We start from the raw sequence: 18244 nt of genomic DNA, 5'->3' as shown, positions 1-18244 counted from the left end.
GAGCCCATGCCCATGCCGTGAGCAGGGCTGTGTGAGCCTGGAAAAAGTGCCTTTTTCTAATTTTCTGTTCAGGTTGTGCAGTGTTTTAATTAGTAAAAGGAGACTTCTGTGCTAAGGGAGGTCCTGTTTAAAAAGCAGTAACTACACAGAGTTGTGTAGGCAAGATACAGGGTTTTTACAAACGTAATCCATGAAGCTTCCTGAGCCTAAAAAAGATAAACTAGTCTGCAAAAATAATTGTCAAAGAACTAATGAAAATAGTATTGTTTGAATCTGGTAAACCAAACTTTAAATTCCAGAGCACAGAGACAGACTGACAGTCATGAGAAATGTACTAAAACAACAACCACAAAAGCCTGCATTTGCATAGACCCTGGTAACCCAAGGGGGTGCAGTGAGAGGAGGAGGTGAGCTGGAGCTTCTCCAGAACCTTCTGTGGAGCAGAGATGCCAGCACCCACCCCAGGGATGGTGTGAGGTTATGAGATTAGAAATCCAAATGCTTAGCGTGCAGCCTGGAGGAAGGACTTGGCAGTAATTATCAGTATTTCTTGTAATTTTCACTTCTGCCTCCATTTCTTAGAAGGAAATAATTGGGACATTTACACAAAAAAACCCTTCCTTGATTGATTTTGTAATATTGCTATCTGCACAAGAGATACCTGTGTCTACATCTCTGTCTCTGTCTCCATCTCAATCTCTATCTACGTATCTCTATCTTTATCTCTATCTCTATTTTCTAATCTCAATCTCTATCTATGTCTATGTCATTATCTCTATCTCTATTTTTCTCTAGCTCTAGCTCTAGCTCCATCTCTCACCTATGTCTCTGTCCATTTACTCCTGTCTATCTATCCAGAAATGGGTTCATGGGATTGATGTTCCCACCACCTGACAAATATTCTCCAGACAAATCAGAAACCTCAGAAACTGCATGGATGATGCCCCTGCTTCCATGGCAGCCTCCTGCGCCAGCATCCCGTTGCCCGGATCGCCTCCTGATGACAGCCGCTGTCTGGGCTTGTGGAGAACAGCTGAGTGCGTCAGGGACCCTCAGCAATTCGTCCTGAGGTTTCCAGGGAGTCTGGGTGACACAGGCCGCATGACAAAGGGACTGGGATGGAGGGAGGGCAGGCGACTGCGGTCCCAGATGGGACTCGAAGGCTAGCTGCTGCGCCACACGAAGGCAGACAGAGGCTGGTGCTGCTGGGATACAAATGCCCGGAGGAGCACCCTTGTGTGTGGTTCTGTGACCTCGCCAGGGTCTGCGCGTGCCTGGTCAGTAGTTTAGCCTCGGTACCCACTCGCTGAACGGATGTGTGAATAGATGAATCTTAGGGAACAGTACTGAGCAAGCACATTCAGGGTACTTCCTGTGATGAATCCTCAACCGTGCATTCTAGAGCCTTGAGAGACATACGTACACACAGACACATACATACCTGTGTGCACATACATGTAGGCACATTATTATTACAGAGTGGTATGTAACATGTATGTTACACATACACACTATGTTATAATAAGTTTACATGGAAGAGAAAAAGTATCCTACTTAAGACCATAGGTTCCAGACATAGATCCTCTGCTGCATCCAGACATAGATTTTCTGCTGCAAATTACTATATTTTTTAATGTTTTATTTATTTTTGAGAGAGAGAGAGAGAGAGAGAGAGAAAACATGAGTGGGGGAGGGGCAGAGAGAAAGAGGGAGACATAGAATCCAAAGCAGGCTCCAGGATCTGAGCTGTCAGCACAGAACCCGATGAGGGGCTCGAACTCATGAACTGTGAGATCATGACCTGAGCCAAAGTCAGACGCTTAACCCACTGAGCCACCCAGGTGCCCCTCCCTCTCTGTTCTAAACCAGTAAAGGACTTCAGTCTTTTAACAGGAAAATGGCTTCCTTACAGTTATATCATTGGATAGTGACAATCACACAGTAATGAGAGAAATCTGCTGATGAAGTTAGTTACCAGCCCTATTTTGCAGGATGATTTGGGGTAAATACTGTGGGTCTCTTCCTCTGGTTCTTAGCTGTGTGCTCAGAGCGCCCCTTCCTCTTACGGCAACAGCCACCAGATCTGCGCTGTGATCAGCCCTGTATTCAACCACCTCTCCTGACAAGTGCTGGCAGAATGTGGTTCCTGTCCCGGCTCGTCCTGGTGGCCTCCCTTGGCAGCGTGAGTGGCTCTACCCACGGGACATTTCATTCAGTGAAGAAAGGTGATATTAAGCATCGACAATCTAGTCGTCCATGTGGGCAGAGGCTGCCCACATGGTCATTCAAACTAAGTTGACAAATTCCACCATGAGCTTGAATTCTTCAGCAAGAAAGTATGAACCTCACACCCCAAGCTTTTCATTAATGGAGAACAAATGTGTAGTATTTTAATGAGTGTCAAAATTTCACTAATTGTTGCTTTTGTTTTTTTTTTTCAGATACAAATGCAGACATTTTAATAACACGATGCGTACCATCCATTACCAAGAAAAAAAGGAAACACAGAATTTTTAGTATGGCAAATAAAAACAGGTGTCTTAAGGAAGAATGTAAATATATACTCTTATTGACAGAGGCCAGACCAGCCTCTAAACCAAATTCTATGTATTTCTTCAAATGCATATGTGACCACAGACAAAGTGTTAGTGAAGAAAGGAAATGAAGCCAGGAAAGGACAGAGGGATTTGCCAGCGAGCCTGAGGATACACCGAGTTACTGAGGCAGGTGCTGGGCTGTATGACTGCACCTGCTGGGATCCACTGTATGGAAATGCACCACTGACACTGAACAGAAGCCCTCCCACTATGCCACACCCCCGAAAACATATACACACGCCTTTCTAGCTCCCAAGGACCTGGCCACTGTCTATACAGGACTTGTCTCCTGCATCTGTGTCCTCAGCAAGGTCTGAGCTAGGAGCCCAAGGACACAATCTGTGATGTTTCTTTCAGTTAGGTCACTCGATTCTTATCACTGTTGGGGACTGAATGGCTTTTGTAAGTGTCCTGAATTTTCTACTTCTCCATTGATGAGAAGCTTCCTGGGAAGGAAGCCATGTCCAGTGTGCAAAATGGTTTGCTGGCTTTGAATGAATAATGAATGAATGAATGAATGAATGAATAAGAGAATGATGAAAACCACAAGGCCTTTGTTGTTTTCTTTGTTTGTTTGAGAATGAGAGAGAGAGAGAGAGAGAGAGAGAGAGAGCATGAGCAGGGGAAGGACAGAGAGAGAAGGAGACAAAGGACCCAAAGCACACTCCAGGCTCCTGACTGTCAGCACAGAGCCTGATGCGGGGCTCAAACTCATGAACCTCGAAATCATGACCTGAGCTGAAGTCAGATGCTTAACCAACTGAGCCACCCGGGGGCCCCCATAAGGCCTTTGGAGTGATAAAAATCTGGATTTGAATTCCTGCTCAGCCACTTAACTGACAGCACGATCCAGGAACGTTACCAGATCTTTCTCATAGGGTTGCTGGGGACTGAAGGAGGTTCCACACAGGACAGTGCGAGCACAGGGTCAGCACATCACAGTGTCAGTTCCCATTACAACTGAATGGCTTCCCTGAGCCATCTCAGCTAACACAGGAGCTCAGGAACTCTTTAAAAGTCACATCTTGGGGCGCCTGGGTATCTCAATCGGTTGAGTGTCCGACTTCGGCTCAGGTCATGATCTCGCAGTTCGTGAGTTCGAGCCCCGCGTCAGGCTCTGTGCTGAGAGCTCAGGGCCTGGAGCCTGCTTCGGATTCTGTGTCTCCCTCTCTCTCTGCCCCTCCCCCGCTCATGCTCTGTCTCTCTCTCTGTCAAAAATAAATAGGGGCGCCTGGGTGACACAGTCGGTTAAGCGTCCGACTTCAGCCAGGTCACGATCTCGCGGTCCGTGATTTCAAGCCCCTCGTCAGGCTCTGGGCTGATGGCTCAGAGCCTGGAGCCTGTTTCTGATTCTGTGTGTCTCCCTCTCTCTCTGCCCCTCCCCCGTTCATGCTCTGTCTCTCTCTGTCCCAAAAATAAATAAACGTTGAAAAAAAAAAAAAACATTAAAAAAGAAAAAACTTAAAAAAAATTAAAAAAAAAAAAAAGTCACATCTGACATCGTCCTCCAGACAACAGTAAAGTGTTGCTCTAATTCTAAAACAACTAACAATTGTGCATAGGAAAAGAGTCAAGGGTAATAAACCAAAATATGTATTTCCTCCAAGATTGTTCTTCATTCACAGCAGACTATAGTAGCGTCATGGCATCTAAACCAATAACTATAGTAATTGTTAGATTTAACCAAGCTTGGGACGTCTGGGTGGCTCAGTCGCTTAAGCGTCTGACTTTGGCTCAGGTCATGATCTCAGGGTTCACAAGATGGAGCCCTTCGTCGCGCTCTCTACTGCCAGCACAGAGCCCTCTTCAGATTCTCCGTTCCCCTCTCCCTCTGCCCTTACCCAGTTCATTATCTACCCCCCCCAACTCTTTCTCAAAAAAATAAACATTTAAAAAAATTTCACCAAGCTTTGTTAACATTCTAGAAACCACTGATCTAGAAAATGTACAAAATTTTGCATAAAGTTGTGGGGTTATTATCTCATTTGTTATTGTGCAGTAACAAGACTTTTCTTCCATTTCTCATGATAACCATATGGCTCTCACGCTCTCACAAATACAGCAAAAAATCTATAACTCAGGGAGTGAAAAAGAGTTCAAGGATAGTTGTGTTTGAAGCAAAACTTAGAGGAAAATTTTGAGTTTATTGTTTCCATGTAGAAGATAACATTGAATTATTATAACATGGGTGCTTCAGTAAGGTTCTGGGATCTGATCATTCTTTATACTGGGAACATAATAAAATAACACTGAGAAGGATCTTACTGAGAAGATCTTTCCCTGCTTCTAAAGCCAACCTTGCCTCCCCCATCCTTGCCTCCTCAGTCCTGATTCATGCCCCGCTCTTGGAGAAAAATCTGGCAATGCCATCTCATGGATTTACACGTGTCTTTCACTTCATTTTGTAGGTTGACTATCGTCCTTTCTTGCGTTTTCACTGTTTTTATGAAACTTTCACTGCTAACTTGCTCACGTGCCTCTGATTCCACTCCCTTGTTTTTCAAATGGAGACACCAAGATGAGAATCCCTCAGGATCAACTCTCCTTAATGCAATATCAGATATTGCACATATGTTGCAAACTGTCTGGAGCTTCCCTTGAGAAGATCATTGTGCATTGCTACCCCCTAAAATAAGGGGAGCTCCTGAAATAAATCCTATGTGGCTCAGCCACTATTATGTGGAAGACTACGTATTTCCAACTTGGACACAGACGAAGGAGTCTTCTACCTGATAATCAGTAAGTCTTCAGGCCTGATGAAGCCTCCTGCTATTATCCCTGCTGGGATCCCAAGATGTCACAAAGGCAGAAGGAACCTGTACGAAAACCTTCTCCATTACTAACCCTCAACTCCTTTCTCACTTGAGCAACCTGCTCTTAATCACAGGGTCATAAGCTGTTGGAACAGGAAGGGCCCTTGGACATACAGAGCCCAATGCCCGCACAACCAATGGAGATACGGGAGCCCAGAGATGGCAAAAGCTTACCCAAAGCCCGTTAACCACAGAGGTGGGGCTACGTGTGCATATGTAAATATCGTAGAACAGCCTCCAAGATGCTTCTTCTTTCAACATGTCAGAGAACTGGGTTTGTTTTCATAATAAATTGTATTTTTTAAGTTTATTTCTTTATTTTGAGAAAGAGAGAGAAAGCACAAGTGGGGAAGGGGCAGAGGGAGAGAGAGAGAGAAAGAGATAGAGAGAGAATCCCAAGCAGACTCTGCACTGTCAGTGTGCAGCCCGATGTGGGGCTTGAATTCACAAACCTCGAGATCATAACCTGAGCTGAAGTCAGGCGTTTAACCGACTGAGCCACCCAGGTGCCTTTGTTTTAATAAGGAGCTATTTTTTCCATGAGAGATAGAATCCTACAAGTTTCTTCTTTTACTCCAGGAAAATAGTGTCATCTCAGAAATTATTTTCTCATTTTGCATTGCCTGGTAAAGACTCATGTTGCAAATAGTAAAAGTGGCTGCTAAAACATGGAGACCATCGTTCACATTTCTCAAGTATATGTCTGTTGGCATGTTTGCATTTTCAGTTACTGAAGTGTAACCTCTTTCAGAAATACAATCCCAAATTGCAATGGAGCAGACCTGTGGTTGTGAGAACAGAAGGGCTTTTCCTTTGATGCGGTCTCTGAGCGGTTTCACACACTTGAACACCTGGAAATCAAAACCTCTTAATTCTCTGAACACTTTTCCTGGTAATTTAGAAAAGTCATTGGTTGACCACTTGGCCCTGATCTCTTCTTCTTTTTTTTCTTTTCTTCTTTCTCTCTTCTTTCTTCCTCCCTGTCTCCTTCCTTCCTTCCTTTCTTTCTTTCTTTCTTTCTTTCTTTCTTTCCTTTCTTTCTTTTCCTTCCTTCCTTTTTTCCTGTCTGTCTTTCTGTCTTTCCTTCCTTCCTTCTTTCCTTTTTTTTTTCCTCTTATCATTTCCATTTTCCATCAGCATTTTTCTGTGATTACTACTTCCATGGAAAACAGATATTTTTCTAAAATAATCTAAGGAAAACATAAAATATCATATGCCATGAAGACTATAATTCAAGGGCTTCCAAGAGAACTCAGAAGATCAAATTGCCAGGACAAAGTTTTTAAGCTGGTCGTGCCGTGAAGCTTAGCTGAAAATTTTGTAGAACGTCTAACCAGGCTGGATCAAGATATTTGTAGAATGAAGTAAGCTCATAGTAACTCCCACTGGTAAGTAACTTTGTTCTATTTTGATCTTGTGAATGAAAAACTTATTGATGCTTTTCAGAAGAAAACAATATGGGATCACCCCAGCATATGGACAGCAGTGTTCCAGCTCTAGATCACTTTGTATGGAAACAAAACCACTTTGAAAATGGTTTATTTGCTTAACCGGTTGGAGGCAGATTGAAATTCTACTTTTAGGAAACACACACAGAAAATAATAGACTCATATTTGAAATTCAAACATCTGTAGGACCGTGTCTGTAAACCATTGTTGTAAGTTATTGGTTCGTGCTGTTTCTCTTGTAGATGGTCTTTTAAGTGAGAAACGCTTTAAGTACCTCTAGTATTAAGAGTGCCCCTTTCTCTAATAACCTGGAAAACCTATATGATTGCTTTTGATCTCATCTTTAACCAAGTGCAAACAATTTCACTTCTACAGTAAATGACTGTAGAACATCAATAATGCCACTTCATCTTAATACTCTAGCTTCTGAGGGAGTAGGCTGCGACTAGTCAAAATTTGTCCCATCGTGACTCTTGTGATATTGCCTAGAGATGATCCAGTTTAAAGGCATTTGTGAGCTCAGTAAACCACTTCAGCTCCAGAGTCCATCAGAAGTCTGTCTGCATGGTTCATATCCTTGTTTGTTTACATTGCCTCAGCAAACATTCACTGAAGACAGTGTCTATGCTGGATGCTTGAGGTCAAAGGGGCTCGCGACACGGTCCCAACACTCAAAAAGCTAGTAGCCTAGTGGATAAGCATTCTAGATTGTGGCTTGACTGGGCCCCAAGTTTTTTAGCCTGTGGCTGACAGAGATACAGACTGTCTTGGGTTCATCGGCTCTTTTCCTTTCTTATTTTATGTAATACTTATTGCTTATAAAATCCACATGTGTCGTTTAGTGGAAAATTGGGACAGACCAGCCAAAAATTATCCCATTAAAGAGAATAATCATATTAGCTAATATTTATTGAGAGCCAGATAACCACACTGACTGGTTTCAGTGCCTTATCTCAGTCCTCAGCAGTCCTATACAGGAGGTCCTTATTCCAGTTTCACAGATGAAGGACTTGAAGCTCAAAGAAGTTGTTATTTGCCTAAAGTCACATGGCAAGTTACTGTGGCAAAGTTTGGGACCCAATAGACACTTGTCCGTGCCGAAGAGCATGGTTTAGACCGTTATGTACTATTAGAAACAGCAAGCTGTATTTTTATTTCTGATTATTTACTCTTCTGAGCCTGACCTCGTAAATTGACTCTTTAGTCGAGCGCTTAGCTAGTAATAGCTCATAATTTGTATTACTCTTCACACAGAAAACAATGTTTCTGCTTCTATCATGGCTCTAAAATTGCCTCTCTTCCCCGCCCCACCCCCCCCCACCCCCCGCCAAAGATCCAGTAGGTCATGTTGAATACACGTTCGTTAGATTTTCAAAATGTGATTCTTAGGGTATTGCTATAAAATGACAAGTCCTTTCCACACCATCGCATTCAGTCTTCTTTCTGCATCGGCATCAAGTGCGCTGGAAACACTGACTCGGGCAGGACAGATGGAGCAGGTGGCCTACACGCAGGACTCGGCCGCATGACCCACAGCTGCCTTTCCGCTCAGGCCGGGACAGCGGCAGAAAGACCAGACCAGACAGGATCCTCTGATGAGCAGCTCAGGACTTTGCATCAGTGCCCTGGAAACTCTTAGGGTAATTTCAAGTTCAAAGGAGCAGTCTTTCGGCAACAAATTAGTTAAGTGACCATCATTAAGATTTCAGACTCTGTAACAGTTCATCTGGCTACTATCATGGGAATGGGATTCTGGAAAGAACTGCTTTACAGTCAAACCAGGTCCCTACCCCTCAATACATAGAAACAAACAAACAAGAAAACCAACGTGTTAAAAAATCGAACATTCATTTATTATATATTCAAATATATTATTTCTATTTTTGTTCCTCTTTGAAAATTATAGAGGTAGTATGTGTAAATTACACTCTAGGAAAAGAGCTGATCTGATACATGAAAACCTTAAGAAAAGAGATTTAGAAGACTCAGCAAAATGTTGAGAAAAGGTAAAATCATATTCTCTGTCGTGGGTGAATAAGATGGAAAGACAGAGAGGGGTCAGTCCATCCATTCTTGACTGGGTTCATATCTAATGTGATTTTGCTTGTGATTCATCTTTGTTAATATTAGCAGGACCAATTTTTATGTGTTTAAATAGTAAAAAATATAGGTGAGATTTTAAAAGAGGCACAAAGGGAGATTTCTGTAAAAGGTTTTCAGACAGTGGGCTATTATGGATGGGGGATCTACAAAAAAAAAAATCTTCCTCCCAAACCTGAGATCTGGATTACAGGTAAATATTCTTTCATTCTTCCGTATAACATAGGGAGGGGAGGCGGGCGATGCAGGGGCAGCAGGCTAGGTTCTGGTGTCGGCTCAGCATTCTCGGATTCTCCCCCAGTTTGGTCACAAATGGCAGCAGGATCCTTGGAGAGGTAGGTGACTGTGTCCCAGTCCTTGGGGGAGTTGCCGTCTGAGCTTGCGTGGGTGACATTGACAAGGAGCTAACTTGCTAGAGCAACTGGGGGTCCCTGAGGGGTGGGGATGTTAGGTCCCTGTGGGATTTCTGTGCTGAAAGATGTGTAAAGATATTTGTATTGCTTATTTGATTCCAAAATAACCAGTAGGAAAGAATGAGCAAAAACTTGATAAACTTGTCATTTTGTCAGAAGGTGATTCTTATCCGGTACCAACACATTTACCTGTGCAGACATAATCGGGAATGTCATACGCTTTGTTTCTTTCTAAATTCAGGCTAGTAAATGTATTCATTCTTCATTAGCCTTAGAGAGGAATTTTTTTCCTGGATGAGGGAGAACATCTCACAGGGATTTTTTGAGCCTGCAGCATCTAGTCAAAAAAGTTTTCAAAGAATTTTCACAATGCTGGTAAAAGCATTGGAAAAATGAAGAAAAAATGATATATTATGGTTTCCTTAGTGGTTTTGATCACAGGCACGAATAAATTCATAAACTGAAAAAGAAATTTCCGGTCCTCTTTTTTCCAACTGACTATCTACTCGGTGTAAATTGCATCAATCCAATTAAAAAATAGTGACACAGTTATAATTCATGAGGTCCTAAAAATATGTTTTTAGGAGAGAGTGGTGCAGACAAAAATGTGAACTTTGAATCTGAATCTGTCATGTTGTGTATAATTATCCTTCAACCAATAAATTTTGTTTCACTGGTCATTGCTTTCTTAAAATTATAAAAAGAATACATGTCTAAAATGAAAAAAATTGGAAAAGAGAAAAATAAAGAAAAAATTGAAATCTCATAGCAACACTTATTACTGTTAACATTTGCTATATTTCCATTCATTCGTTCTGTCAACGTAACAACTATTTCAAGTGGATGCGGTTAGAACTAAATGAAATTAAATATGGAATTAGCTCTGTATAGGTTGGGACATGGTCAGTAATAAGAAAAAAGCCAATTCTTCAGAATTCCAATTACCACCCACTGCAGTTCTGCATAGAATCAGGAGTACAGAAAAAAATGTATTAGTTACAATCTAGTCTATAGGACACTTAAAACAAACGGTCAGATTTCCAGAATACTTTTAATTTCTAAGACTCACCGTTCAAATCATTGTAAAAATGATTAGAATGTAATAAGCATTACTTCAAATATTGCCAACTTGAGTATAAGATGATCTTTAATTTTTCAGTACAAATACCTGGATGTAAAAAGGGGGGGATTTGCAACTCGATCATACAAACTTACAATGACATAGATGAAAAATGAAATATTCATTTATAATATTTTATACCTTTATTGGGTTATACCCACAAATTAAAAAGTATATCTTTTTTATAATATGAGTTGAGAGATCTGTTTTTTGTGCCCTCACATTTCATCCAAAATTTTGTTCAAGGCCTCCACATGCATCTACTCCAGAGCAAATTTCTGAGTCATCACAGGATTGGAGTGTCTGTTTTGGGATCTCCTTATGACAATGTCACTGGATATTTTATTGGAAGAGACAATTGCCTATTTATGAAATAAAAGAAAACTATTTATTTCATTTATGCAGTCATATATTTATGCAATGTAAGCATAAAGTATAGAGACTTTAGTTCCAAGTACTATTTACCAAACCTAATAGTAAACTTCTTTATTGTCTTTTACCAGTGTTCTCTCTAAAACTAGCAGAAATTGAGTTTATTTCAGCCTGATATCTTGCCAAGTAGTACTGTTTCATCAAAGTAGACTATTGGAAGAAGCTCTTTTAATATGAGAGGTTACCCCAGACTGAAACATAAGGCAACCCCTGTTTTGTGAGGGATGATGTTGGGAATGGAAGATTCACCTTATTCTGTGGCGTCTCAGTGTGTTTGAGTATCACGTGTTTTGTGTCTCTATCACGGAGTAGGATTAGCAAACATCTTCTCCCATTTTTCATGTCACCTTCGGGTAGACCGTCCTAAACTATCAAGCTCTGGGGCAGAAGAAAAATCAAGCTCTAATGCACAAACTGTTTCTCATATACTTACTCTGGTTATTTCCAGAATCTATTTGAGAAGACCTAAAATAAAATATAGTTAGGCCATGAAATAAAAATAAAAGATCAAAAGCACTAAAGAAAACAGAGGAAAAATGGTCCATGGTTATCTAGCAAGAAACACAGGGTAAACTTTTATGTTCAAAGGTAGGAGAAAAATGTGATGGAGTACATACTTTTTATTAACTGGTAAAATGAGGCACCACAAACTTTCAAATATGTTGTGTCTTTCCACCACAAAATGAGAAAAGTACTTCAGTGCATGAGTCCTTTAGGGGGAATATGAAGTGAAATAGTGGGCATTGCTTTCCATATCCATTTTATAAAATGGAAGAAATGGTCTTCAAACAAATGCATTAGATGCTACAACTGCATCATTGCTGTGGGCGCCATGACATTTAATGTCATTCACAGATGGTGACCTTCAGCAGACATAGGCAGGTGACAGCCTAGGGATCTAACGTGACAATAGGAGGTTTGGAGGACCGGACAACCAGCCATTGATCTGGTCATTCGGCCATGAAGGCCCACTGTGGGAGATTCAAGCCAAACTTTGGGCATGATCTGGAAGGAAGTCAGTTTGAGGTAGAAATTTCTGGTGAAAGCTTGGAATGCACATAGATTATGCCAGTGGTGGGAAAAGAGTCATTTGCTTTGGACCACACAGGTGAAGCATTTCCATGAACTGACCCCGTATTACTAGGCTTTAGCCAATGTTCCCTTTGACTTTTTTAACACTGGAAATGCAGTGGACAAGACAAGTGATTGCCTATTAACTGGTGTGTCAAAGTTACATTTCCAGTGGTGATGGCTCAGTGAATTCCAGACATAGCAGAGCAACCTGGGGTGCAAATGAAGGAATGAGTCTCCATGTTTCATTGACATAGATCTAATTGGTATCCCCCAATATTGTCTTCCCATTAGTAAGGGAAGGTTTGGTCCCATGAGATTAAAATGTGTTGGAGCACACAATCAACACAAACAATTGTTATTAATAATGGTAGCAATTATAATCTCCCCGTGCCATAGCAGGTTTGATCATATCGCTTTCCAGATCTTGTTTCATATTCGACTCACTTCAGCACTTGGTGGAGTGTTGAATTGATTCACACTAACATCATCATTTTAAAATAAACAAAGTAGCAAAGATTTTAATTTACTTGATTTGTTCATCCACAGAACTTGTTATAACCAAAATGAATCAGGGGGCACCTGGGTGGTCCAGTCAGGTAAGCATCTAATTTGGCTCAGGTCATGATTTCACTGTTTGTGAGTTCAAGCCCCAAATCGAACTCTCTACTGTCAACTTGGAGCCAGCTTCGGATCCTCTGTCTCCCTCTTTCTCTGCCCCTCCCCTGTTCATGGCTCTCTTTCTCTCTCTCTTTCTCAAAAATAAATAAACATTAAAGAAACAAATAAAAAAACCCAAATGAATCAGAATCTGAATCCTGGTCTCTTCAATTGGAGGCCATCATAGTTCACTGAATTCAAAGAACTCAGAGAAGATAAATCCACTAAAGATTTGATATGGGTGGAATCACTGTGAAACTATTTTATTCTATTTTTAAGGTTTATTTATTTATTTTGAGAGAGAGTGGGGAAGGGATAGAGAGCAAGGGAGAATGAGAATCCCCAGCAGGCTCTGCACTGTCAGGGCAAAGCCCGACGTGGGGCTTAATCCCATGACCTGAATCAAAATCAAGAGTCGGACGCTTAACTGAGCTACCAGGTACCCCTATGGAATTATTTTGTAAAACTTTTTAGTGATGGAACAACATTTTTTTTCATAGGTAAGTAACAGAAGATGGCAATTTTTTCAAGATAAAAGAAAGAAGGCAAGAAACAATCAAATTGGAATAATATTTAAGAATGTTTAGAAAAAAGAGGATTGGGATGGGGCTTAGATGTGGAAATCTTAGGAGGAGAGATTTTAATATCAATTCTTATGGTAAAGGTCAGCATAGACAACACTGTGCAAATACTGTAATAGCGTCTGACTTTGTGTCCATGTGGACGATAATAAAATGCTCACATACAACATGTGTAATTGTCATGAAAGCCCATTTGGCCCAAGAATGAAGTTGATCATGTTAGGTAAGTTTTGTGAGTTGACACATTTCCTTTTCTGATGGTGAAATGTCGCTGTCGGAGAGCTTGGGCTTTGGACTCCGGCTGACCTAGAGGTCTGTTTCCACCACTTACTACATATGTGAACTTGGGTAACTATCTTCTGGCCTCAGTTTCCTAATCCATAAGATGGGATAACAATATGTATTTAGAAGGGGTAGACCAGAATTAAATGAGACTGTGAGTAAAATATTTGGCACATTGTCTGTGAGACATGTGCCAATAGGTACGAGATAGAGGTTGCCCCATTTTGAACCTAAAGGGAGAATTGTATCCAGTATGGAGGATGGTCTGTAGCCAATCATCCTGACAGAGAAGAAATTTGCCAGGGTCCCCAGCTGTACATTTTATTGCTCCAATGGAAATTTAGCTTAGCGTCCACCAATACATGAAAGACTTGAATTTAGAGGTGTTTGTGTCTTTTTAGTGGACTTTTTCCTCTTTTAGCAACAAAAATGAAATTAAGACGTATTTTTTTTGTATTTTTGTAGTTGTTCTATATACATTAAAATTTACCCTTTACCTTAATTGGTATCATCTCTAACACAAACAAGTGTGGGCCTCATGCTTGTATTTATTAGAAAAACAATTAAAGATTGAAAACTATTAAATTAAAAAATTAAAATTAAAAAAATTAAAAACTATTAAATTAAAAAATTAAAAAACTATTAAATTAAAAAAAATAATTAGAATGTACTGAGAAATAGAGTTACAGTATGTACTTCTTTTTTCCAATATATGAAATTTATTGTCAAATTGGTTTCCATACAACACCCAGTGCTCATCCCAAAAGGTGACCTCCTCAATACCCATCACCCACCCTCCCCTCCCTCCCACCCCCCATCAACCCACAATTTGTTCTCAGTTTTTAAGAGTCTCTTATGCTTTGGCTCTCTCTACAGTTTGTACTTTTAAATACTTAGAAATGTCATCAATTTGAAATTCATATTTGCATATGAAATACGTATAATTATTTAATAAAAGAATAATGAGAAGACTAAAATAGAGAAAGTTTGAATCAATATTAATATAAAGGTTTGAAATAACACACTGATATGTGGTGGGTATTTGGTAAATTTATATAGAATTCGTATAGCTTCATCTTCACAAAATACATACAACATAGGCAACTCACCTGAACTCTTTTGATTATGAATGTATATAAATGTATTGGACAAGTTTATTTATTGTGCAAACTAGTTTCTATTTTATGCATCGTGACAATGATTTTGGCCACAAAAAAACACTGTTAGTAAGTTTAAAAAAGAATGTTGAAAGAAAAGACATGTCATATAATTATGGAAAATATGAGCACTAACCATATATAATCAAGTACACTACTTAAGGCTCAATTAACTATCACATTGATAACGTTATGGAAGTTCACGATTCCTTATATCCTGAAAAGAATGAAACTTCAAGAATCTAGCTCAGGAAAAGGGAAAGGAGGTAAGCGTCATGTCTTACCATCCAGAAATTTTCTTAACTATGATTATCAGAAGCATTCCTAAAGAGCCCAAACTTTCTATTATGAAAACTGGAATCTTTAATGTACTGACTGAAGGCGAAAATCATGACAATATCATGTACAATTAGAAATTAATCTTTTTTAGATTCAAAGGGGCACATGCACCCCAATGTTTATAGCATCATTACTGACAATAGCTTTTAAACTATGGAGAGAGCCCAAAAGTCCATTGACTGATGAAAAATAAAGATGTGGTGTGTATATATATATATATATATATATATATATATATATAGTAATAATATAATTTTTTCTAAATATCCTTAAATATCGTTCATATATATATATATATATATATATATATAAAATCAAATATCACTCAGCCATCAAAAACAATGAAATCTTTCTATTTGCAATGAAGTGGATGGAACTAGAATATATTCTGCTAAGCGAAATAAGTCAATCAGAGGAGGACAAATACCATATGATTTCATGCATATGTGGAATTTAAGAAACAAAACAGATGAACATATGGGAAGGGGGTAGAGAAAGAGGGAAACAAACCACAAAAGACTCAATGATAGAGAACAAAATGCAAGTTGATGGAGGGAGGTGGGTGGGAGATGGGCTAGATATGCCCTTGAGAACTATGATGTTTTGTTATATGTTTTGACATCATGTCTGCAGGAAACTCTGGAACCATATCTGTTAACATTACACCAGTCACATATAACTGTATTCAGCAGGTGAAATCAAAGAAAATTGTGGGTATGACAAGTTCAGCAGGTTTGTAGGACAGATCCAAATTTGGGGTAGATGCTAAGCATTGAAGTATGGTGTCTTTTTAGTCATGTGTCAACTTCTAATGAAATTCCAATATAAAATGTGCCTTTAGTGAACATTTTCTAAAGCAAAACAAAATCGAGACCATCACATTACTTGATAAGGTTAGTATAAGACCATTTCTGAAAATAATAATTTTTTAATAGAAGTTTTGGGAATAGTGCCACATTGTTTCTAAATTCAAGGCACTGTAAATAATTTGGTAGTGCAGCTTTAAACATTGTCCTACTCAAAATCTTGGATTGGTTCAAACGTTAAGAGCAAGATGATCTACAAAATCAGAAATCAAGGAGAAGAACTTCAGTATCAGAAGTGGGTATGGGATCTGATTTGAAGCTAAAAGTTCAACTTGATAGATTGTGAAGTATGCATGAAAATGGATTCTCATTCAAACAAATGACAGTGTATTGTTTTTAAAAAATTCCAAGTTTTAAACCAGGCTATGCCACTTAGTAGTTACGACTTTGGGCAAGTTACATGACTGCTTGAACCTCTTTTCCCATGGAAAGTAAGAAAATAAGTACCTCATAACCCATTGTGAATGAAAAGCCCTGGTAAGCACTAATCCTATGGCAACTTTCCTTTCCTTATACTCTGTTCAGGGCTGCTTCCAAACCACGCAATATTTGCATTTCTCTAATAATAGTTTTCGTTGCTATTCCATTTTCCTCCACAGATGAACGTCCTGTTGAGAACATTTCCCCAAAGCCTACAATTTTTCTTCCTTCAATTGCTGAAAGAAAACTCCATAAGACTGGAACATATCTTTGTCTTCTTGAGGATTTTTTCCCTGGTGTTATCGAGATATATTGGAAAGAAAAGAATGGCAAAACAATTCTGGAATCCCAGCAGGGAAACACCATGAAAACTAAGGACACATATATGAAATACACCTGGCTGACCGTGAGTGAAGAGTCAATGGGTAAAGAACACAAATGTGTTGTCAAACATGATAGTAATAAAGGAGGGGTCGATCAAGAGATTCTTTTTCCTTCAATAGACAAAGGTATGTACATATAAACGTGAATATAACCTCCCAGAACCCCCTTTTTAAAATGAGAATAGCCCACCTTTTCTGTCAAGTCTTAATGGGAAATAAACAAAAAGAAATGTTTCTTTAATATTGTTGCCTTTAACGGAGGCACAAATATTTCGCTATTACCCCGTAGAATTAAAATAGTATGGGCTTTGGAACATACAAAGAAAAAGAAAAATTCACTTAGCCTTTCTTGCCTCACTTTCATCATCTGAAATATGAAGGTCATAATGATGTTTCTGAGGATCACTCTATGGATTAAATGAAACAGTACACATGAAACCACCTAACAACATTGCCCACCATAAATACTCAAAAGGAGAGTCCACTTTAGAAAATCTTACTTGATAAGTAAATAAGAACAATTATACATCTTTCAGGAATGTTCTACTCAGTAGTCAAAGTCCCTCTCACTTCAATCTGATCTACTCAAAGTATAACCCAGAAACGTGAGTTATAGGTGACAAAATGCTTGCTGTTCATTTGACAAAGCCAGATCGCAGCTCAACAAATAATAGTAATTTGGCTGCTGAGGTTTTAGTATGGTCTTGGGATTTTTAGATTTGAATTTTATATCCCACCATTAGGTGAAACTTGGAAAGTAAGATTGGGTGAAGCTAACGCGTACAAACATTCTCCCATTGTCCACAATGGATGTATTTCTACCACTGGGAAATGCTGCCCAGCAAACACTTCCTGCCGTCCGAGCGTGTGCCAGGCCTGGGAGGGAGGCGGGACGGACCACTGTCCCCAGGAGGACCACTACGTTAAAGTGAATATCCAGGGTCACTCGTGATTCAGTCATGGTATCTCAAAGGAGTCCCATTTTCCAGAAGCTGGACATATTTAGACAGTGTGGGCAGAGCTGAATGTGCTCTGGCCCAGCTGTGATCCAGTAACTCTGTAGACTCAGAAGTCAAGTCCTGAGCATGGGCATGACAGACCAGAGCCCCAAAAAGGAACCAGTTTGTGCTTTCCCTGTGGTTAGGCAGGCACTTTTTCAGCAGTGGGGAACAAGCACATAACAGGACATGTGAGGAGCTTTCTGTATACAAGTCTCAATTTCTGAAGTCAGTCTTCATCTTCTTGGGTCTGTTGAAAAGAAAACCACAGACCCCAAATGGTAACACTTAGCTTAAGGCCCCAAATCACTAAAACAAGACTTCATACCTAACCCAAGTGCAGTCTCAACCCCCAGAGCAGTAACATTTAATCAGTGAACATGGGAATTTCCCGGTCAGCACTATGAAGGTTTCCAGTTGACCCGTTTTCCCCTTAGGAGAGTTACATTGCCTAGAAAAATGGATTCCTTGCTAATATTTTCCTTTTCTGCACTCCCTGCGCTATTGTTAAAATCTTTTATTCCCTGTGGTCCTTTGGAGCTCTCCTCTACTTGCTAGATCAG

General features: G+C 39.8%; 1 long non-coding RNA gene across 2 annotated transcripts; it reads left to right on the top strand.

Moving 5' to 3' along the window:
• Window positions 1-6409: 6409 nt before the first annotated feature.
• LOC124524028 (uncharacterized) lies at window positions 6410-16770 on the top strand. Of its 2 annotated transcripts, none has more exons than XR_006965149.1 (2): window positions 6410-6798; window positions 16480-16770. It is a non-coding gene; the product is annotated as an uncharacterized LOC124524028 (long non-coding RNA). The 2 variants fall into 2 exon arrangements; XR_006965148.1 differs by lacking the exon at window positions 6410-6798 and adding an exon at window positions 9092-9152.
• Window positions 16771-18244: the final 1474 nt, after the last annotated feature.

Source organism: Lynx rufus, unplaced genomic scaffold, assembly GCF_022079265.1.
Source record: "Lynx rufus isolate CCGP_SWC_20201006 ecotype Redwood Valley unplaced genomic scaffold, mLynRuf1.p SCAF_4, whole genome shotgun sequence".
NCBI lineage: Eukaryota > Metazoa > Chordata > Mammalia > Carnivora > Felidae > Lynx > Lynx rufus.
Note: the sequence above shows the minus strand (reverse complement) of the source record. Positions and strands in the feature narration are given on the sequence as shown.